Genomic DNA, 24,123 nt, shown 5'->3' on the forward strand with positions numbered 1-24,123 from the left:
ATTGATGAAATTTTAATTTTTAATCCTTAATGGTGTATATAAAAATGTAGCTACATGGTGAACCATCTTTTATTGTATACATTCTTATATAAACCACCTTTCAATTTTTGCTATTGATTTTAATTAGCCTTTAATTCATTTGTATTTTTCACTCTGCTTATAATGGAATGGAGAGGGTTAATGCAACCTTTTATTTATAGTGCAAGCATTATCAGCCTGCTGTTCACAGCTCTCCATTGCAGTAGATAGGTAAAACAGACTGTAGTTCCAAACTGCCAGTTTTCAAACCTCTCCATGGTTAGGGTTATGTCCTTTCCTCTGTCACTCAGCATCATATCTGTCTGAGATATTGCTTGATTTTCCATTCCTGACTAATTAAGCATGCCCAAGTTTAACCATTCCATTACTGGAAATTTTGCCTTTGGCTTCCAGACTTGAAATCTCTAAAATCTCATTCTTAAGCATTGTTGGGTCATTGCTTCCATGGGATATTTCCCTTCGTTTTCTTTGTCCCTCCCTGCTCAGAATTTAAGAAGGGCAGAAATAATAGGGGCAGGAATCAACCACTCAGCCCCTCAAGTTTGCTTGAAAATTCAATAAGACGTTCAATAACTGTACACATCAGCATAATTTCCCTATAACCTTTGATGTCTCCCACATCCAGAAGTCAATCAAAATTACTTCTGAATGCAATCAACAATTCAATGGAGCTCCACAAAATAGTCTAAAAATTCATACCTTCTGATTGCATACCCTATCCCTTATTGTGAGACATGGTTCTAGACTCCGAAGTTGGATAAACATATTTATTCTCCATATTAACTCTGTGAAGACCTCCAATAACTTTCTATGTTTCAACAGGGTCATTGTTTGTTTTACTGATTTTCAAGGTACAGAGGCTAAGTATCATAAAGTGGAAGATCTGTCTCCCAGAACAAGTCTTCAGTCTGCTCCTGTGATAAGTATGTCCTTCTGGGATATGAATGTCAGAATGAAATACAATACACTAAGTGCAGTCTCACCAAAAAAAGTATCTTTACTCTTGTTTTCAAATCCTAGGACTTTATTCCTTGCAGTGTAGAAGACTGAGAGGAGATTTGATAGAGGTCAAAATTATGAGGGGTATAGATGGGGTAAATGCAAGCAGGCTTTTACACTGAGGTTGGGTGGGACTACAACCAGAGGTCATGGGTTAAGAATGAAAGAGGAAAAGTTTAAGGAGAACATGAGGAAAACTGCTTCAGTCAGAGGGTTGTCAGAGTGTGGAGCAAGCTGCCAGCACACATGAGGCAAGCAAGCTTAATTTTAATGTTTAAGTGAAATTTGAATAGGTACATGGATAGTAGGGATGTAGAAGGTTATAGACCCAGTGAAGGTCAATGTGAGTAGGCAATTGAAAAGGCAATTGGCTAGATGGGCTGAAAGGCCTGTTTCTGATCTGTACTTTACTATGACTGTATGACTACGACTCTATAGGTCATAGGTTAAAGGTGAAAGGTGAGGTATTTAAGGGGAACCTGATGGGGGAAATTCTTCACTCTGACAGTGGTGCGAGTGTGGAACAAGCTGCCAGAAGAAGTGGTGGGTGTGGGTTTGACTGCAACATTAAAGAGGAGTTTGGGTAAGTATATGAATGGGAGGGGTATGGAGAGTAACAGTTCAACATAGACTAGATGGGCCAGAGGCCCTGTTTCTGTGCAACAGTGCCCTATGACTCTACTCTCTAACTCTACTCTTTACCTTCCTATCTGCCTGGTACAACATAAAATGTATTGTTTGAAAATTAAAACATGCTGGATTTATAAGCTCAGAATTAATGTTTCAGCTCTTTGACCTGACCATTTGTCCACTTCCTCTCTCCACAGCTGCTGCCTGACCCAAACTTCGTAGTTAGTTTTTTCTTCCTTTGAGGCACCTTTTGCTTTCTTAAAAGTGGCAAAGAAATGAATTGCTGTTAGTTTTGTAATGGAGGGAAGATTCTTCTCTAATCAGATTAATTTGGAAAGAATGTCTGCAAGTTATCTCTCCATAGACACAGCTGGCATCTTTATTTGATGAGCTTCTTGAGAACACTTTATATAAATACTTAACTCTGTTTATTCTCTAAGCAAAATGGTTCCACACATTTACCAAGCAGTTGTGAGTTTCAGGGCATATTTCAGAAAATACGCAAGATCTAAGTGATCAACAAATTGACAAGCTTCTGTATTTAACTCTGAAAGTAATCTGTGTAAACCACAACATTAAAATAGGTTCAACCTTCTTCCTGAACAGTCCTCCAAACATTTATCAAGGTCTCCCTGAGATTTATTGCTGATATAAATAAATGAAACTTGGAATGAGACAGCATGGAAGCATGCCCATTGGCTCATGAGTTTGCATTGACTATTAACCAGCCACTTACACTAATCCTTCACAAATCTCTTTTTTTTTTCAACTCTCATTCGTATCATGTGTTCGTAGAGTCACCCAGCACAGAAACATACCCTACAACTCAATTGGTCCATGTCAATCTTCAACTTCTCACACTCAGCATCTATGATATGTCCCTTCAGAATGTAATTCTTCAGTAAAAACCACCTCTGACTCAACTCCAATGACAATAGAGCTATTCTACTCAATCATTGCTCTTGTCTTAAAGTAGTATATTTTCATTCAAATGTCTCCATTGCAGGTATATCCCATCTTGTTTAGGAAGACGACACACTTCTGCAGTATGCCAAATGTTGACATACAATCCCTCTTCCTTTACATTTCAGTTTTTTGATTCTATGGCATGATATTTCTGACCTAAGGTTATTTTCTATTGCTGAACTCCTGATTATTCTGTCACCATCACTTCAGCATTTATTTTTTCACTGCTTCACATTGCATGACTATCTTTGCCCTATTCTCTGGTTTTACATTTGTCGCTGTATTTAAAACTACCATGGATAATGCTTATGCTCTGAGCTTCACGGGCAAGGAATCTCATTACACCTTCATATATGTCACAACAAACTAATCTGAAACAGTATCTGCACTGACCTTACCTTTACTAATCAGACTATCCTGTCCCCTCTTCATCACTGGGTATCCAACCAAAATGAAATACATCACAGAACACTTCAACTTTCAGCTTCGGTCACATGGCCGCCACATCTCTGTTGTGGCTATCGGATCAGGTCACCAGTTTCTAGTTATACGAACAGTTCGCCTGTTTTGTTGTACATAGTCTGCATCTCCGATCACACACCAGCAGAAGAATGAGGTTATGCCGCAGAGAGCATAGAGGAGATTCACCAGGAATGTTGTTGGGATTATTTATAGGTGGAGACTGGATAGGCTAGGTATTTTCTCCCAGAGTGAAGTAGGCTGAGGGATGACATGACCTAGGTATGTAAAGTTATGAGAAGAATAAATATAGTAGATAGTCAGAAACTTTCTCCCACAGCAGGGACATCAAAAACAAGAGGGGATAGTCTTAAAGTGAGAGGAAGGTGTAGTAAAAGGAATCTGAGTGATTTATTTTGTTTACACAGAGAGTGCTTGATATCTGAAACTCATTGTTAGATGAGATGGTGGAATCAGACAAAATCTCTGCATTAAGAAGCATTTGGACAGTCACTTTAATAAGCAAGTCTAATGCAAGCAAATTCAGTTCATGTTGATGTGCAAAATGGTCAGTGCCGACACAGTGAATCAAAGACAGTGGATGTCTTTGGGCTGTGGAACTTGATAACCCTATGAATGCTGTGTTAATTCAAATACAGATCCTTTAGTTTGGGCAGTTTAATATTTTCCCTTACCCTGCCCCTTATGTCAAAATATCATCCCCCTTTCTGTCACAGATACTTCCCAGTTGCCAATATCCATATCCCCATAATTGCCTTGTCCTTTCACTATAACTTTCTAAAACTCCCTGTATAAACCTAAATCCTTGTTCTTCACCCTCAAGTGTATGAGTGCAAATTCAATTTGCCAGGAGACAGATCGCTGCTCGATTGAAGTGAAGCTCATCTCAATGGAGCAGTTTCTCCTTTCCCTAGTCCTGAAGAAATGAAACCCACTTCTCTCACCCCTTTCTCTGATATTGTTGAGTCAATCCAATTTTCACACAGTTCAGAATGGTTCAAACAGTAATCTGGAGATAACCTTTATGTTTTTGCTTTTTAATTCAGACCCTAGCTGGCCACAACCCATCAGCAACCTTCTTTCTTGGTTTTCTAACTATGAAGTTGACCCTTAAATGGATCATGAAACATGGATCTTCACACCTAATATTCCTCTCCTGCTTATTGCTGCCCCAAACAGCAATTTGTAGAGAATACAGCCTTTTGGACTAACACTGATGGACATAGAGGACAGGTTATAATCCCCTGTACCACAATTACAATGCCACTCCATAGTCTGTAAGATGCTCTGGTTGCTTTGCTCAAACTGCTTGCAGCTCTTGCACTCTTTCACAGAGGCTGCAAAAACCTTGCTCCTCTGTGCCATTGCAAGAGGCAAGGGTCCCCCAGTTGTGTCTCCCCCATATTTCATCGCATCTCTTGTCCCTATCCATTGACCAAAACTTCAGTACTTAACCTAAAAGGTCTGACTGTCCCCTGGAAGGAATTGTCCAATTACACCCTCCCTGTCATTGATACGTAACAGCTTCTGAATTTCAGACTCTAGACAGTGAATTCCAACCCAAAGATCCTCGAGATGTAGGCACTCCCTACAGATGTAGCTTCTGTCGATCACATTAGACTCCACCCGATCCCACATGCTGCATCTACAGCACGTCACATGTTCAGCCATATCTGTCATCATTTAATTAAAGTAACTTTTGGCAGCACAGTGATGTCTCATAACACCAGAGACTTAGATTCGATCCTGACCTTGAATGCTGTCTGGGAGGAGCTTACGTGTTCTCCCTGTGACTGCACGGGCTTCCTCTGGGTGTTCCAGTTTCCTTTCACAGGTTGGTAAGTTAACTGTTAGTTTACTCTAGTGTGTAGATCAGTGGCAGAATCAGAGAGGAGAGGGACAACGTAGGGTGAATGAAATGTCTTTCAAGTAGGATTAATGTAAATGGTCAGTGCAGACTTGATGGGCTGAAGGGTCTGTTTCTGTGCTATATTTCTCTATGAGACAGTAATTTGATCATGATATTACTGTATTGGTTAATGCTTTGCAATTTAGTTAAACTTTTCTCTATAAATTAAAGCAACCTGCCTTAAGAGGGGAAGAATTATGCAAAGCTCACTTGCTTGTTAATGCTGAACCTCTCAATTAAATATGCTACACCTCTCCTCCCTGTATATCAAGCTCTGACTTTGGGTTGGCATCACTGGTGTTTATCAATGAATCTCTGTTTTAGCTCTGTCTTTGTACGGAGTATCTTTCCCTCATTTTACCTAATCCCTAATGTATAAAAATATATCAATCTATGTGTATTTCATGTATTGATGCTCAAGCTGGCAGTAGCTGTGTTCACCTTTTTGAAAATAACCAGTTCATTCATAGACACAGGAGGAATGTGGGAGGATTATAATTATTCTTGGTAGATGTTACAGTGGCATTCTATGGGATTAATTTAGCAATCTCTTCTCTTTCTTTCTTTCTTTCTAAATCTTTTTATTAATATTAGTAATATGGACAGAATACAGATGATATATTGATAAAGAAATTACCAACATACACATTCCATTACATATGAAAAAAAAACATACATAATAGTTACAATATAAATGAGTTTACCAAGACATAAGCCATAAGATATATGTATGGACATAGTAAATCTAAATATTTCATAATGTATAATATAAAAAAAACAGAAAAAAGAAAAAAAAAACAAAAAAAAAATTTATATAATGCAAAACTAACTAATCTAATCTAATAACTATAACTAATAAGTAATATAAAAGAAAGAAAAACAAACAAAAGAGAAGGAGAAAAAAAAAAGTGGGCTGTTTATAATATCTCACAAAAATAAGTATTCATCAATGCCGTCACTTCCGGTCCTCTCAAAATACATAAGCTAAAAGCTAGGAAATCAAATGTACTTGGCACAGGGTCATATTACATCATATGAAAATGTTGAATAAATGGTCTCCATAACTTTTCAAATTTAATAGAAGTCTCAAAAGTACCACTTCTAATTTTTTCTAAATTTAAACATAACATAGTTTGAGAGAACCAATTAAATACAGTGGGAGGATCAATTTCTTTCCAATTCAACAATATAGATCTTCTAGCCATCAGAGTTAGAAATGCAATCATTCGACGGGCTGAAGAAGATAAATGCTGTGAATCTAACATTGGTAAACCAAAAATTGCGGTAATAGGATGAGGTTGTAAATCAATATAATATAATATCAAAAATATCTTTCCAATATTTCTCCAAAAATGAACACGACCAAAACATGTGAGTTAAAGACGCAATTTCAGAATGACATCTATCACAAATAGGACTTATATGAGAGTAAAAATGAGCTAATTTATCCTTGGACATATGGGCCCTATGTACAACCTTAAATTGTATTAGTGAATGTTTGGCAGATAACGATGATGTATTAACTAATTGAAGAATTCTATCCCAATTCTCACTAGAAATACTAAAACTAAGCTCTCTTTCCCAATCCTGTTTAGTCTTATAAAGGGGCTCTGAACGTATCTTCATAATTATATTATAAAGTTTTGAAATAAGCCCTTTTTGAAAAGGGTCTAATTCAAATAAACTCTCCAAAGTATCTGAAGGCACAAAATTTGGAAACGTAGAGAGTACAGAACTTAAAAAATGTCTAATCTGTAAATATCTAAAAAAATGAAATCTCGGCAAGTTATATCTGTTGGATAATTGTTCAAAAGACATGAAACAATTATCTAAAAATAAATCAGAAAATCTTAGTAATCCCTTAGTTTTCCAAGCTGAATAAGCTTGATCTATAATGGAAGGGTGAAAAAAACAATTAGATACAATAGGACTATTTAAAACGAATTGAGTCAACCCAAAAAATCTCTGAAATTGAAACCATATACGCAATGTATGTTTAACTATCGGGTTGTCAATTCGTTTCGGCAATTTAGAAAGAGCAAAAGGGAGAGAAGTCCCTAAAATAGAACCCAAAGCATAAGCTGATACCGATTTAGTTTCTAAACTCACCCAACAAGGGCCAGAAGATCCACCCCCATCTTTCAACCAGCATAACAAATATCTAATATTAGCTGCCCAATAGTAAAATCTGAAATTAGGTAATGCTAACCCGCCTTCCTTTTTTGTCTTCTGTATATATGTTTTACCTAACCTGGGATTTTTATACTGCCATATATATGAAGAAATTTTAGAGTCAACATTAGTAAAAAAAGATTTCGGGATAAAAATTGGTATCGCTTGAAAAATATATAAAAACTTAGGTAAAATAACCATCTTAATAGCATTAATCCTGCCTATTAGAGATAGAGACAAAGGTGACCACTTAGTAAACAAACCTTTAATCTGATCAATTAAGGGTAAAAAATTAAATCCAAACAAATCTTTATGGTTCTTTGTGATTTTGATCCCTAAATAAGTAAAAGAGTCATTAACTAATTTAAAGGGTAAATTTCCATAAATTGGGACCCATTTATTTAATGGAAACAATTCACTTTTATTAAGATTTAACTTATACCCAGAAAACTCACTAAATTGAGCCAATAATGATAAAACTGCTGGAATGGATTTCTCCGGGTTAGAAACGAATAGTAATAAATCATCTGCATACAAAGATAACTTACGAATATCTGTCCCACGATTAATACCCAAAATATCCTGTGATTGTCTGATGGCAATTGCCAAAGGTTCTAAGGCAATGTTAAATAGTAATGGACTAAGAGGACATCCCTGACTAGTGCCCCGAAATAGGTGAAAAAAGGGAGATCTTTGATTATTGGTAACCACTGAGGCTACTGGAGTATGATAAATCAATTTAATCCATGATATAAATATCGGACTAAAATTAAACTTCTCCAACACATTAAATAAGTAAGGCCATTCAACTCTGTCAAATGCTTTCTCCACATCTAATGAAATCACGCATTCTGAAGTATCATGTGAGGGAGTATAAACAATATTCAACAATCTCCTAATGTTAAAAAAAGAATAACGATTTTTAATAAAGCCAGTTTGATCATCTGAAATAATTTTGGGTAATACCTTCTCCAATCTAGATGCTCTCTTTCAAATCCTGTAAATAATCTACTGATATAGGCTGCGTCAGGTGCAACGACTTTTACATTTGATACGTAGCATATGAAGATGTAGACGGCAAAGCCAAATGGCAGAAGCCACTCAAGGATATAAATGTAATCAGGTAAGCAGATGAAGTCCAGTGTTGAAAAGCATACTAGAAGATGAATGTGATGTCTGTGGCGAGGGTGTGAAGGATACTCATCAGGATGTTGCTCAGATTGGAGGGCTTTAGTTATGGGGAGAGTTTGGATAGGTTCAGCTTCCTTTCCCTGGAGCAAAGAACACTGAAGGGTATATCAAATTGAGAGGCACAAATAGGGCAGAGTCACAATCTTTTCCCCATTCTCACGGTATCAGAAGCAAAAGGCTTTAGATGAGAAGGAGTTTTAAAGGAGAACTAAATTCTTTCTACACAACAGGTGGTTGATGTTTGGAATAGGCTGCCAGTGGACTTGATGGAAACAGGTATGATCACTATATTCAAGAGACATAGAGACATTTGAAGGACAATGGGCTAATGCAGGCAAATAGGATTAGTGTAGACAGACAAGATGTTTGACATAGATAAGATCATAAGACAGAGGAGCAGAATTTGGCACATCAAATCTGTTCTGCCATTTGATCATGGCTGATCCATTTCCCTCTGAAACCCGTTCTCCTGCCTTCCCCCTGTAACCTTTCCTGCCCTGACATCAAAAACCTATCAAAATACGGCAGGCTGAAATGCCTGTTCTGTGCTGTAAGTCTCCACAACTTTTGAACAAACTAGGCAAAAAACATTAGGTATTTATAGAGGTGCCACTGTAGCGTAGTGTGAAGTGTAGTGGTTCACACAATGTTTTACAGCACCAGCGACCCAGGTTCCGTTCTCGCTGCTATCTGTAAGGAGTTTGTACATTCTCCCCATGACCCCATGGTTTTCTGGCTTCCTCCCACAGTCCAAAGGTGCATCCAAAGGTCAATTGGTCATTGTAAATTGTCCCCTGATTAGACTAGGATGGAATTGGGGGATTGCTGGTGGAGCAGCTCGAAGGGCAGGGAGGGCCTACTCTGTGCCATAGCTCAATAAATAAATAAATAATGGGAACAAAATATGCACAAATAAAGCAAGAAAATTAGGGATGCCAATGAACTGACAATTTTGCAAGAATAGTGGCAACAAGCAGATGGTGCAGTGCAATAAAAGGTCAATATGAAGCTGAAATATTGAGGTGATTTTGGCACTTTATAAATCTTGTAGCACAGTGCAAAAATATATTTCAGCTATTGAAAGGACAAAGGAAAAATAAGATAAATTACTGGGACAGAGGCATAGGGTTATGAGGAGCAATTATATAAATTAAACCTGCTTACATAGGGAAGAAAGATGAGCTGATCTAATTGCTGTTTCGTCAGATTCTGAAAGAACTGGACAATTTAGATCATGACAGCTGAGTATAATCAATGGATATTATCTCCACATGAAGAGGGTAACATTCAAAATTAACCTATGAAAACAATATTTCATGAAGTGAATTATTATCCCATGGGACATATTTCCCAAAGATTGTGGCAGCAATTAACATTGATTCATTCAGGTGCTGATCAGATATTTTTCATTCATAAAGTAACATATTGAAAGCAGTAATTGCAATATGATTAATCCAAGATACAATATGTAATATTGGAGCATGCCCATTAATGTGGACCTGATTAGCTTCCCACCTCTCCGACTAACAGCCTGTTCTGCCTCTCTCTCTCCAGCTCATTCATCTTAACCAATCCAAAACCCTGCTCCATCCACCTGTAAGGGGTTTCTTCTTTTATGTTACTGCTAAGGCTAATAAAATGGCTTCTTTATTATGTTAAAAGTAAAAATGCTTCTTTGTTATGTTAACTGGTGACAGAGTGCTTTCTATCACAGCTTGTTTGGATTATAATTACTGATAACGAGAATTGTATTCATTTGTTAACCAATTGGGATAGCTGTTATTCTTTCTTGTGGGTCTGTAAGATAGTGTTGCGCGGACTTTTGAGGAGAAGGTGTGAGGGGGTTGGAGAGAGAAGTCGCGATGTTGTAAGCTGGGCGACAGAACGGACCCCGAGCGGGGATCCGAGGCCCAGGGTTTTCGGCATGGAGAAGAGACAAGGACAGATTTGTGTGGAGCGTCTGGTTGACCACCGTTGTTGGTCCCAGGCGGCAGGTCGAGGAGGTCAGAGGGGACAAAGTGCACGAAGTGGTTGGACTTTGATAATTTTGGTGCCTTTTACTTTTCCTTTTATATTGTACCTCTATTAAGTACATAGTTCCAGTAAGATCTATAAAGTGTAATCATTTAATTGCATATGGTGTACAGACTGTTATTTGGCGTGGTGGGGACATCAGGCAGCATCTGCACAAGCTGATTGCCCAGTTTGGCAAGGCCAAAGGCTGCTCCCCCTAGACAGAAGCAAGCTGAGTGAGCCTGAGGCTTAGCGGGGGCTACACACCTCTCCTAACAATTTCATCCAATAGTGTTCATCAAATGCCTTTGCTCCACCTGTATCTTTAACAGCCTGTTAAGCTCATCCTTCATTTCCCTGCCACCCCACATCCAGCCCCTGTATATCAGCCTAGCCTATTGATCTTTCAATCAAACAACCTTATCCCAGCAGCTCCATCTGGGAGGCTAGCCACACGCAACCCCTTCTGTCATCCAGCCCCACACATCACCCTTCTAAAAGCCCATTCCACCTGTCCAACCTATTCAGTAGCCTGACCAATCATCTTGTATCAAACTCTCCTAAGCCATCTCTCTACGTAGCAGCACGTCCAAAACCCTCCCTGTCTCTCAGTCAGCAGGAAGGCATGATTGAGCACCTGGAAGAGCTGCTGACTCACAACTTCAGCACTCAGTTTCATCCTGTATTCCAGTGTGATCAATGGGCAGACTGCATCTTCTCCCTGGGTGCCCTAGTTTCCTCCTTCAGTTTGAAAATCAAGCTGGTCGTTCAGTTAATTGATCTTCATTAATTATCAATGGTGTAGATGACTGAAAGGAAAATCTGAAGGAGTTACTAGGTGACAGGAAAATAAGTGGAGAGATGGGATGAGTTGTGAATTTAATATTTCAATAATATTTGAGTAATCAGAATCAGTTTTTTTTTAATATCCACTATTCGAGATATGTTACCGATTTTGAGGTGAACCCCCTTGGGCAAAAATGCCTGGGAGCATGATTTAAATTTTCCTCTGTCCGACGAGGTTTAGGATTCAATTCTCAAGTCAGTTAATTCAACTTCTTTATGTGTTCGCCACCACCTTTTATAGTTCAAGGTTGTACACAAGGTTCATTTGTCTAAAACTAAATTATTGTGGTTCTATCCTGATATTAGTCCCTGTTGCGACAAGTGTAAAGGGAGTGAGGCTTCCCTTATTCATATGTACTGGGCTTATCCTAGCTTGGAGAAAATCAGGTTTAAAATCACCAGCATGTGATGTGAAATTTGTTAACTCAGCAGCAGCAGTTCAATGCAATACATGATATAGAGAAAAAATAATTGTATCGATTGCATTATGTATATTAAATAGTTCAATTAAAGATAGCACAAAAACAGAAATAATACTTTTTAAATAGTGAGGTAATGTTAATGGTTTCAATATTCATTTAGGATTCAGATGGCAGAGGGGAAGAAGCTGTTCTTGAATTGCTGAGTGTGTGCCTTCAGGCTTCTGTGCCTCCTTTTGATGGTAACAATGAGAAAAGGGCACATCCTGGGTGATTAGGGGTCTTTAATAATGGAAGCTGGCTTTCTGAGGCACCGCTCCTTGAAGATGTTTTGGATATTACAGAGGCTAGTACCCAAGATGGAGCTGACTAGCTTTATATATACTCTAGCTTCTCTCAATCCTGTGCAGTACCAACCAACCCCTCACCACCCATCCCCCCCCCATCCCAGTTGGTGATGCAGCCTGTCAGAATTCTCTCCATGGTACATCTGTAGAGGTTTTCGAGTGTTTTAGGTGACAAACCAAATCATATCAGATTCCTAATGAAATATAGCCAGTGTCTTTCCTTCATTATAGCTGCTTTGATAGGTTGGGATGAGGTTAGATTCTCAGAGATCTCACCAGGAATTTAAAATTGCTCACTCTCTCCAGTTCTGATCGCTCTAAGAGGATTGTCTCTTATTCTCTCGTCTTACCCTTCCTGAAGTCCACAATCAGATCTTTGGTCTTACTGACATTGAGTGCAAGGTTGTTGCTGCAACACCAATATATATACATCTTATATACAGTTTATATATTGTTTGATTAAGTATTGTTGCTTGCTTAAATAATTAATATAATTAATTATAGGTTATATGTAAAAATGCATTAATTGTACATGTCATACATGATACGTGCATGACTTGCTTAATCCAAAGACAAAGTTACACCCATATTTTCAGACTCCCATGACTTTGTTTGAGTTAGTTTAATGCTTTGAAGTTATCAAACATTATACTGTATTGGTAATGAGGCATTTTCAAAATGAATCTGAGACAGCTACGGAGCTGTTGAAAGTACAGCGAGACATTTGAAATAAAATAAAACACAGTTACGATACGCATATGTTCTTTGGAAAAGAAGATTTGAGTGTTTAAAAAAATATAAGAAAACGGAAAAATTCACGGGTTTTTAAAGAGTGAGTACTGGATGATAATAATCATTTAAAAAATAGACATGGCTGGTTATATCTGAAAGTTTGACAAGTTTCATTACACAACGGGTAATTGGCTCAAATATACTGAGCTATTGGAACAATATTTTCAAGCCAATGAAAAGTCAGTGCCAATTTTGTTTAGTGTATTTGGTTTAAAGGCTTGCAGTTTCCTCATACAAACTCTTCTCCCTCCTGCCATATGGGAAAAGGCACCGAAGCATTCAGGCTCTCACAACCAGACTATGTAACAGTTTCTTCCCCCAAGCTATCAGACTCCTCAATACCCAGAGCCTGGACTGATTGGTGTCCTCTACTGTGCCTATTGTCCTGTTTATTTTTTATTGTAATGCCTGAACTGTTTTAGTGCACTTTATGCCATTTTGGGTAGGTCTGTAGTCTAGTGTAGTTTTTTTCTGTGTTGTTTTTATGTAGTTCAGTGTAGTTTTTGTACTGTTCCATGTAGCACCATGGTCCTGAAAAACATTGTCTCAGTTTTACTGTGTACTGTACCAGCAGTTATGGTCGAAATGACAATAAAAAGTGACTGGACTTGACTTGGAGTTTGACAGCTCAACCAAACCATCAGGATTGAGCTTTGGTACTGTTGTCAGGGTGATGAAATAACACTTAGAATCAAAGCCATTGTTGATTGTAGAATGCTTCAGATTTCACATGCATAACCAAAAGAAAGAGGTGTCCATTTCAGCATCTGTGGCTGAATTGAAGAGATTGTCTGAGCACTGTCAGTTCAGTAGTGGGTTTGTTGATACACTGTGAGATCATTTAGTTCAAGGAATCTTAAAAAAAGGTACTGTATTCAAAAACAACTCCTAACTGAAGCACAACTTATATTTTAAAAAATAGGTGGAAATCACTGTTTCAATGGATACAATTGAGTTGCAGTCAGGAATGAAAGTGAGTGTGAACAAAACTGCAGCATCTAAACAGAAACCTGCCTCTCTGAACACATTGTGGTACCATTCTGACATGGGGGCATATATATAACAAATGCAGAAAATGCAAGAAAGTAGGACACAAAGAGCACATCGGGTAGACAAAAATAAATGGCCTGCACTGAGAAGAGAAAAAGATAAAAAATTCATGCTGCAGTTTCAGAAAGAGCTGTTAAATATCTGATGACCACAGAGCCACAGAATTGTGTAGCCTTGAGATTTACAGTGTGAAAATTAATAATAGACACTAATATGGCTTACACCAGAAGTGAATGACAAATTAATTAAAATTGAATTGGACACTGGCTAAGTCATTCAACAAAATGAATTTTCATGGCATTTCAAAGGTACTAAACTGAAGCCTGCAAATATCCAATTAAGAACTTATACCAGAGAAAGCTCCCATGGGAATGGCATTTGTAACTATGAAGTACAACAACCAACAAGTCACATTGAGCTTGTGGTATTATGAGGGTGTGATTGGCTGAGACAACTAAACTTGATTGGAGCTCCATTCACAATTTGCATGCCACATCGCCTGCAATGAAACCACATGAGAGTGAATTAAGAAAGGTACTGGATGATGGCATAACTGTCTCCATGCTGTACACCCTGAATTGCTCTCCAGCAGAGGGCAAGCAGGTATTGGTGCCAACCTCTATGTCTCTGGCTGGAGAGCATATTGGACCAAAGAAGGTCCATGCTGCTCAGAGGAAGTGTGAAATTGGTGAAAGCAACAGTCTGACTACAACAGTTTTTGTAGGCAACATATCTGAGAAAGCTTCTGATACATTAATCAGGCAGTTACTTGCAAAATGTGGCTTGGTTTTAAGCTGGAAGAGAGTTCAAGGGGCTTCAGGAAAGCTGCAAGCATTCGGCTTTTGTGAGTATGAAGAACGAGAAGCTATTCTCCATGCATTAAAATCATTGCATATACTTCAAGTGGGAGATAAAATGCTGCTTGTAAAAGGAGATGTGAAGACCAGTTGCATGAATGGATGGTGAAAAAGAAAGGAGTCAGTGGAGATAGGAAAATAGAAGATTCATGATATGATGTTGTGGGTGAGGAAATCAAGAGAAGAGATCAGAACATAAAGGGGGAGATAGAAGGATTAATAAGAGGATACTCCAGTAAACTAAATGTACCTTCCAAAGATCAAGATGCTCAAAGTAGAAGAAGAAGAAAGGTGGCTACCACTGTCAGAAATCCTTCCTGCTGTCTCAGTTAACTCCTACAACCACTGTGGAGGAGGTTCCAGAAGCTGAAATTGCTTCACAGCCACAACTCTCACCTGCGAAGCAGAGTGATTCCCCATGTCAGGAAAGACATTATCCCACAAGAGTAAGAAATCCTCCACAGGATTAAGTCTTTAGGCCTGAATGGGACAATTCAGAATTGACTATGCTGTCAATGTATGTATATGGTAGTTGTAACATACTATGCATATAGTTGAGATGCATTCTCTATTGAGTTGGAATTTAAAGCCAAGCAAGGAGAAGCGCTGTGTATTTAATATTTCAGTAATATTTGAGTAATCTTGTATACATATATATTGTTTAAGTATTCTTGTTTGATAAAATAATTAATCATGAGTTATATGTAAAATACATTAATTACATGTCATCATGCTACCACGTGATACATGCCTCATTTAAAGTAAAGACTAAGTTACACCCATATTTTCAGACTCCCATGTCTTTTTTTGAAGTTACAACATGTAACAAGACTTAATGGGCCAAATGGCCACTTTCTATAGCACAAAATATGTAAGATATGGGACACTCTTCCCCATCTAACAGATTAAACACATCCTCTGTTTAATTCCACTGATCTCTTAAGCAGGCCCCTGCTATTATCTAACTCACCCTTCCCCATCTAGCCCTTTAATGAACAACTAGTCGCCACCTGCCCTCCACCTTACAAACTTCCTCATTTACCCTTCTGTAGAATACAATACCTCATCAATCCACCCCCCCACCTTTCACCATTTTACTCCCAACCCATTGCCTTACCCTGCATTGCATTTACACTTCCTGATAAATTCCCCACAACATATTTATTTTATTAGATTATCATTGCTTTATTGTGCCTGTTTATGAGGTATACAGTATTCTACTATCTGACTGAGTCAGCAACTTCTAGGCTGCTGGGAGCTAAGAGTCACGTTATTGCTTTTTAAAGAACAAAATACGAAGTTATTTTTAATGGTGCACATTATTTCATAGGGTGCAGCTTCTCAAACATGGTACTTAATCCATCCAGGCAAGTCCCTAAAGACAGCAGTTCTTTAAGCAATTCCCCTTGCACTGCTTGTTCAGCTATGTTCTGTGTGGTTGATAAGGATATCATCAATTTCCATCAGTCACTTTAGCTGCATTTCACAGCAACCAGCAACAAAGGCCACAATTCTATTTATCACAATTCAGAGATTGAAAAGAACTCACAATGCTCTGGAAAATACACAGTTCTTCGCATTTCATTTGTCAAACTAAGTACAAAAGTTCAAAGTTCAATGTTCAAAGTAAATATATTGACAAAATACATATACGTTGCAATATATAACCCTGAGATTCGTACTCTTGTGGGCATACACAGTAAGTACAAGAAACACAGTAGAATAAATGAAAGACCATGTCCAACAGGATGGACAAATAACTAATGAGCAAAAGACAACAAACTGCGCAAATACAAAAGAACAAATAAATTAGCAATAAATACAGAGTCCTTGAAAGTGAGTCCATAGATTGTCAGAATAGTTCAGTGATGGAATGAGTGATGTTGTCTCCTCTGGTACAAGAAGCCTGATGGTTGAGGGTTAATAACTGTTTTTGATCCTAGTGGTGTGGGTCCTGAGCTCCTCCTGATGACACTGCTCCATGTAGATGTGCTCAATGGTAGGGAGGGCTTTACCCATAATGGACTGGATTGTATTCACTACTTTTTGTAGGATTTTCCATTCAAGGGCATTGGTGTTTCCATACCAGGCCCTGATACAACCAGTCATTATACTTTCCACCATCTATCTATACAAGTTTTAGATGTCATGCCAAATCCTCACAAACTTCTAAGGATGTAGAAACACTGCCATGCTTTCTTCATAATGGACCCAAGATGGATTCTCTGAAATGGTAACACCAAGGGACTTAAAGTTGCTCATCTCCTGACGAGGACTGGCGCCTGGCCCTCGTTTCCTCCTCCTGAAGTCAATAATCAGCGCCTTGGTCTTGCTGAAATCAAGTGAGAGGTTGTTCTTGTGACATCACTCAGACAGGTTTTCAGTCTCCTTCCTATATGCTGATTCGTTACCAGCTTTGATTAGGCCAGTGACAGTGGTGTCATCAGCAAACTGAAAGATAGCATTGTAGCTGTACTTAGCCTCAGAGTCATAAGTATAAAGTGAGTAGAGCTGGAGGCTAAACACACAGCCTTATGGTGAACCTATACTGATGGACATTGTGAAGATGTTTTTGCCAATATAAATTGACTGGGGCTTGCCAATGAGGAAATCGAGGATCCAGTTCCACAGGGGTATTGAGGTCAAGGTCTTAGAGCTTGCTAATTAGTTTTGACTAATGATAATGTTGAATGCTGAGCTCCAGTCAATGATGTACGCATCTTTGCTGTTCAGAGGTTCCAGGGTTGAGTGAAGAGCCAATGAAACAACATCTGCTGCGGACCTGTTATGCCAGTAGGCAAATTGGAATGGATCCAAGTCACTTCACAGGCAGGAGTTGATATATTTCATCACCATGTTCTCAAAGCACTTCATCACAGCAGATGTCAGTGCTACTGGGCTCCAGTTATGGAGACAGGTTACCATATTCTTCTCAGGCACTGGTATATTTGAAGCCCGCCAGAAGCAGGTGGGTCCCTCAGACTGCCAAAGTGAGAAGGTTAAGATATCAGTGCTCACTCCTGCACGTTGATCAGCACAGGTCTTTACCATTCGGCCAGATCCCCGATTTGGGAAGCAAATACAGTCACTAAGTAAAGAAATTACTTTTGGTGTTTGTGTCCTTCTAATTAAGTTCGCACTGAATAAACATTCAGCTGATCAGAGGCAATGTCTGCTTATTACTTCAAATGTGAAGCATGAAGAAAGTCATTCTTAATAGGTAAACTGACACCTTATCTGCCTTATTTTGATTAGCAACTACCCAAAATAGAAAGTAATGGGGCAATGCAGAACCAATGTATTGGGAGTTTTGGTTTGAATGTAAAATTCAAAGGCCTGATAATATCACTCATTATTTTTGGTGTTGGAACAGCACTACAGGTCACCATTTTTTGTTAAAGTTGTATTCTATCACTCACGTTGGGGTGCTCCTTTTTGACCTTTGGCCTGTTGTAGCAGGTATGATTTATGAAAGGCAGCACTTTAAGGCCCACTTCAGAAAGAGGCAAAAGGGAAGCGTCGCTTCTAGATGTTGCATTGATGACGGAGGGAATGATGGTGTGATCAGAGAGGGTCAGATAAACCATGACAGGGTGGTGAAAATCAGATGGCATATTGTTTGCTTACAGGGACCAGTGATATCTTCCTGTGCTGCAAGGGAGATCCCTGTGAGGACAAGGGAACCATCTCTGAATGCCTGCACTTTGGGGAGCCTAGAATGAAGAGAAATGTCCCTATATGCTCTACCTGCCTCTGTGCACTTGTTCTTTCCTTTGTATGGAGTCCAGGCAACCTTCCTACTGCAGCAGTGAGCAGCAAACTAACATTGAAAATAATATTTTGAGAACTTTTATTTTTGGAATCAGCTACTGTACCCAAATCTAAATTGCAAATGTCTTTGTGTTATTTTAAGTAAATCTCAGTAGCTTAAATTTATACTGTGATTTCACAAAGATTTATACTGACTTAAAATGCTAACTGCTTAATGTTAATCCATTATCAGTTTCATTAATCAAATATCACCACTCTTAAATATGCTAAAAAATACTTTTTTCTAAACTTGCATTTTAAAACCTTGCACCACTGTATAATACTACATTTGGCAATATGCAAAAGAATGAATGGCAATTCAAGGGGAAAAAAATCATTTTTCAAAAGGGGGGCATTTTTACACGTTATTGATCCTGACTTGATGATTGTTCCCACGGCTGGCTCTGGCTCTGTAGAACCCGGTTGCTTTAAATTCCTAAAAATTACTATTGGTCATGTCAACCGATTAATACTTAACACTGAGTGTTAACATTCTTTTGTCTACTATTTTAGTTGAGCTCTTACAGATCCATCTACAATAATCACCCGCAATAACTTTTGAGCTTATATTTCTGTCACAGGATAACCTTGGTCTGCTTAAAGTGGCAATGACAATCTGTTTTCTGCTAGCTATTTGAAGAGAACTTAAAAAGCATAACATTGATCCCATAAATTGATCACTTTATAGTGGGTAACTTGAGTTCATAAACGGACCTGGGAGTCCTCGTGCAGGATTCACTAAAGGTTAACTTGCAGGTTGAGGAATTCAATATTAGCATTCATTCTGAGAGGACTAGAATACAAAAACAAGGATGTAATGCTGAGACTTTATAAGGCATTTTTCAGACCATACTTAGAGTATTGCGAGCAGTTTTGGGTCATTTACCTAAAAAACAGTTGTGCTGGTAGTGGAAAGAGTTCAGAGGACATTCAGTGGAATGATCCCAGAAATGAACATGTTAGGAGTGGTTGATGGTTCTGGGTCTGCAGCCACTGGAAGCTCAGCCTCAGAATTGAGGGATGTCCATGTAGAACAGCGATGAGGAAAAGTTTCTTTAGCCAGGGAGTGGTAAATCTGTGGAATTCATTGCCACCGGTGGCTGTGCAGGTCACGTCAGTGGGTGTATTTAAGGCAGAGTTTGACAGGGTCTTGATTAATTCTGGCATCAAAGGTTGCAGGGAGAAGGCAGAATAATGGATTGAGAGGGATAATAAATCAGCCATGATGGAATAGTGAAGCCGACTGGATGTGTCAAATGGCCTAATTCCGCTTTTGTGTCTTATGGTCTTATAAAGGATGAATGCATATTGGAAGTAATAAGGTCATAAACAGCTTTCTTTAGAGTGGATATTGCATCATGCAATTATTCCACATTAGACCAGTTGCATCACATATACTGCATTGCTCAGTCATGCAGCAGTCTACCTGCTTCACAGCAGGGAATGCCGGCATCACAGTGGATCAAAAATCAGTGCCACAACATGGAGGATTGAAACATCAATCTGCATTGTTCAGGATTTGATCTCCATTATGATTCTTTGTAGGCGGGTAAATACAGAACACAAGCACAAAGCAAGTAAGATAACAAGGGAGTTGATTTTCCACTAATTAAATTCAAAGAAACGATAGTTGAGTAATATGAGACAACATTCTTATTCAGCTCCCTAATCCAATTGTTAGTGCATATATTTTTATAGACCATATCCATTTTCATTCAAAACTATTACAGATAATTTTGTACACTTTTCCTCTTGTGAACTTAATTAAGCTCAAATAGTATATTCCTTTTCCCTTATGATTTTTATTAATGAAATTAACTTCAAGAGATTTTTACATTAGGAGTAACTTTAGAAGCCTTTCTAGTAACATAAACCAATGGTAGCCATTAAGTTCTGTGTAAGTTGTTAATCATTGCATCCACTGAGCTCATGGATGAAGTAGCATAAAGATAAAAGCGAAAGCACAAGTTGTAAAATAAAGTTTTGGTATCTCTTCCTCTCTGATAGTACCTTCAATGTACAGGTGGTAGCATTGGCTCATGCAACCCTGTTGGAAGGACTAACTTCCAAACGTACCATTAGGATGAAGTATGAACATGAGAACTTCTGCAGATGCTGGAAATCCAAATCAACATATACAAAATGCTGGAGGAACTCAGCAGGTCAGGCAACATCTATGGAAATGAATAAACTTCGATGTTTCATGCTGAGAACCTTCTTTAGGACTGAAAAGGAAGGAGGAAGATGCCAGAACAAAAAGGTAGGGAGAGTGGAAAGTGATAGGTGAAGCCAGGTGGGTGGGAAAGGTAAAGGGCTGGAGAAGAAAGAATCTGATAGGAAAGGAGGTTAGACCACGGAGAAAGTGAATGAGGGGGAAGTAATAGACAGGTAATAAGTGTGGAGAATAGAGGAAGGAGCGTAGGGGAGGGAATTACTTTACATCGGAAGAAGAAATTGATTTTCATGTCATCAAGATGGAGGATACCCAGAGAGAATATAAGATGTTGCTCCTCCACCCTGAGGGTGGCCTTATCTTGACACAAGATGAGACCATGGACTGACATGTCGTAACAGGAATAGAAAATGGAATTTAAATGTTGGGCACTGGGAAGTTCCACTTTTGGCGGATGATGCAGAGGTACTCAACAATGAGGAGGCTGCATCAAGAGCACCAGACGTGATAGACAACCCCAGCAGGTGATGTGTTGCATCACCTGGAAGGACTATTTTCAGCCCTGAATGGAGGTGAGGGAAGAGGTGTATGAGCAGGTGTAGCATTTAGGCAGTCTGTAGGATTATGTGCCTTGAGGGATGAATGGATGAGGGATTCCCAGAGTGAATAAACCCTGCAAAAAGCAGGAGAGGGGAGGTGAAGCTATGTTTAGTGGTAGGACCCTTTTGGAGATGGTAGAAGTTGTGGAGGGTGATGATTTGGATGTAGAAGCCGGTAGGTAAAGACGAGAGGAACTCTATCACTGCTAAGGTAGCAGGAAGATGGGATGAGCAAGCGAGAAATGGAGGAGATGCAGGTGAGGGCAGCATTAATAGTGGAGGGAGGGAAACCCTATTCTTTGCAGAAGGAGTTAATCTCTGATGACCTGGTATGGAAAGCCACATCCTGTGAACAGATGCGGTGAAGGCAAAGGAACAAAAAAAGGGAATACCAATTTTACAGGAGATAGAGTGGGAAGGGGTACAGTCCAGATATCAATCTTTCACCCTGTTGCTTAGACATCGACTCAGCCTTAAAAATATTCAAAGACATTGTTGTCACTGCTTTTCAAAGATGAGAGTTCCAAACTCTCCCAACCTTTTGAAAGAAAGGATTTTGCCTCATCACCTTCAACGGGCGACTCAATTTTTTTAAACAAAGGCACTCTACTTCTCGATTCTCCCATGAGGAAATGACCTATTTCTGCAACCATTCTGCAAGAACCCTCAGAACGTTAAATATTGAAGCAAATCACCATCCTAATCCTTGAAATTCTGGTGCTACAAGACAATTTTATAAGGTCTTTCTTCATAAGACCTCCCAATATTAGTCTAGTAAATCTCATCTGAACTGCTTTTCCCACATTAATATTCGATCTTTAATAGGACAATTAAAATTGTGCACATTACACCAGATGTAATCTCATCATTGACTTATATAACCAATGTATAATCTTCCTATCTTTATGTAATTCTCCTAGCAATAAACAATTATCTTTCATAATTCCCTGCTGTGCCTACATACAAACATTTTGCAAATCAGGACTTGTTCTCAGAGCTCTACAATCCCTTACTTTATAGATGATATTCTATTTTGTCTTGCCAAAATGGGCAATATCATATTTTGCTATATCATATCTCATTTGCTAGATCTTTGCTCACTCACTTAACCATCTATATCAGACCATGGTTACCTTATGTCACAGCACAAGTTATTTTCCTGGCCATCTTTGTGTCATCAGTAATCATACACTTTCTCCCTTTATCCAGGTTATTATACAATGTAAAGAGTTAAGGCCCTGGCATCACCCCAACTGCACACCACTTATTATGTCTTGTCAACCAGAAAAAAAGACCTAATTGTTTTTGTTTATGGTTAGCTAGCTAATCCTCTCTTCACACAACAGCTCACCTCCTACACCATAAGTTTTTATGAGTGAAGTGGTAGTCTGCAGAATTGTCCCCAAGATCTACCACCTGAGGGTAATCACTATTCGCAAGGATGGGTACCACAAGAGACCACAAGCTCAATCGGGCTGGCAGGGCTTCAAAAGATGAATGCCTCGGCAGTAATTGTGTGGAGTATGTATTCAAGGCATGGAGCATGGGTAAAGATCACCATGGCTTGTTAGCATCAAGACAGACCTGCCCACTCAGGTAGAGACTGAAGATCCCAAGCTACCATTTCGAAGTGGAGCAGGAGAGTTCTCTTTATTTAAAAAGCTGTCATTACTAAGTTGTAAAGTGCTGTGGAATGTCATAACATAAAAATATGCATACTCGTTTAGATTTCTTCCATGCTCAGATCCCTGAAGATAGCAGGATGGGTACAGAGATGATTCAGAAAGATTATTCCTTTGTTGCGAGTGCAAAGAGTTTGAGTACAGGGACTTAATACTTAAATAATATTAAACAACACTAACAGAGTGGAACATCATATCAAAGAGGATGTTTTATAGTAATAGGATGAGAATTAGTCTCAGGTTAATCATCAATGACGTATGTTATGAAATTTGTTGTTTTGTGGTAGTAGTACAGTGGTAGATATAAAAAAAAAATTGCTATAAGTTACATTAAATAAACAAAGAGTATGAGTGAAGAATAATGCAGTTCCGGGTTCATGGATTCAGGGACCATTCAGAAACTTGATGGCACAAGGAAAGAAGTTGCTCCTAAAACACTGAATGTGGATCTTCAAGCTACTTTACCTCTTCCCTGATGATAATAAAGGGTACGTCACAGATGATAGGTGTCTTTAATGATGCAAAACATGTTCTTGAGCACGAGCTCTTGAAGATGTCCTCAACAGTGAGGAGGGTTGTACACATGAAGGAGCTGACGGAGTCGACACCACTCTGGAGGCTCTTTCGATCCTGTGATGTGACCAGTCAATATTCCCCACATACGTTTGCTGAAAATTTCTAGTGTTTGCTAATGTAGCAAACCTCTTCAAATTCCTAATGAAGTATACATAGTCACCAGCGTGCCTCCTTTGTGATTGTCAGGTTCTTCAATCCATTGAGTCTGCACTGAGGATTAAGCACTCATTTTGTACTAACACTATAATAATTCCATTCCCCAACATTCCTTCAACCACCCTCCCCCCACCCCTCGGACACTCAGTTACACAGCAGTGGTGGTTTACAGTGGTGAACTACCCTACTAATCTGCAAACCTTCAGAATATGGGTGGGGAATGTGCATACTCTATATTGACAGCTTTAAGAGAGAGGATTGACCCTGCCCTGCCACTGGAACCCTCGAGCTCCAAAGCAACAGTTAGAATGGGTGTGCCTCTGTGCTGCCGAAACATTGAACAATGTTATCAGCCAAAGATGCAGAGGAGATCTTGGAAGTACATAAGTAGGGTTGGAGAAGCTTAGTGATAAAAAT

At 38.9% G+C, this 24,123-nt stretch overlaps 1 protein-coding gene across 1 annotated transcript in view; it reads right to left on the reverse strand.

The window, feature by feature from the left end:
- LOC132401622 (BMP/retinoic acid-inducible neural-specific protein 3-like) overlaps window positions 1-24,123 on the reverse strand; it is a 219,767-nt gene that overhangs the window by 84,297 nt on the left and 111,347 nt on the right. The gene's annotated exons all lie outside the window — the stretch shown is intronic.

The sequence above is a fragment of the Hypanus sabinus genome, chromosome 11 (assembly GCF_030144855.1).
Source record: "Hypanus sabinus isolate sHypSab1 chromosome 11, sHypSab1.hap1, whole genome shotgun sequence".
Lineage (NCBI taxonomy): Eukaryota > Metazoa > Chordata > Chondrichthyes > Myliobatiformes > Dasyatidae > Hypanus > Hypanus sabinus.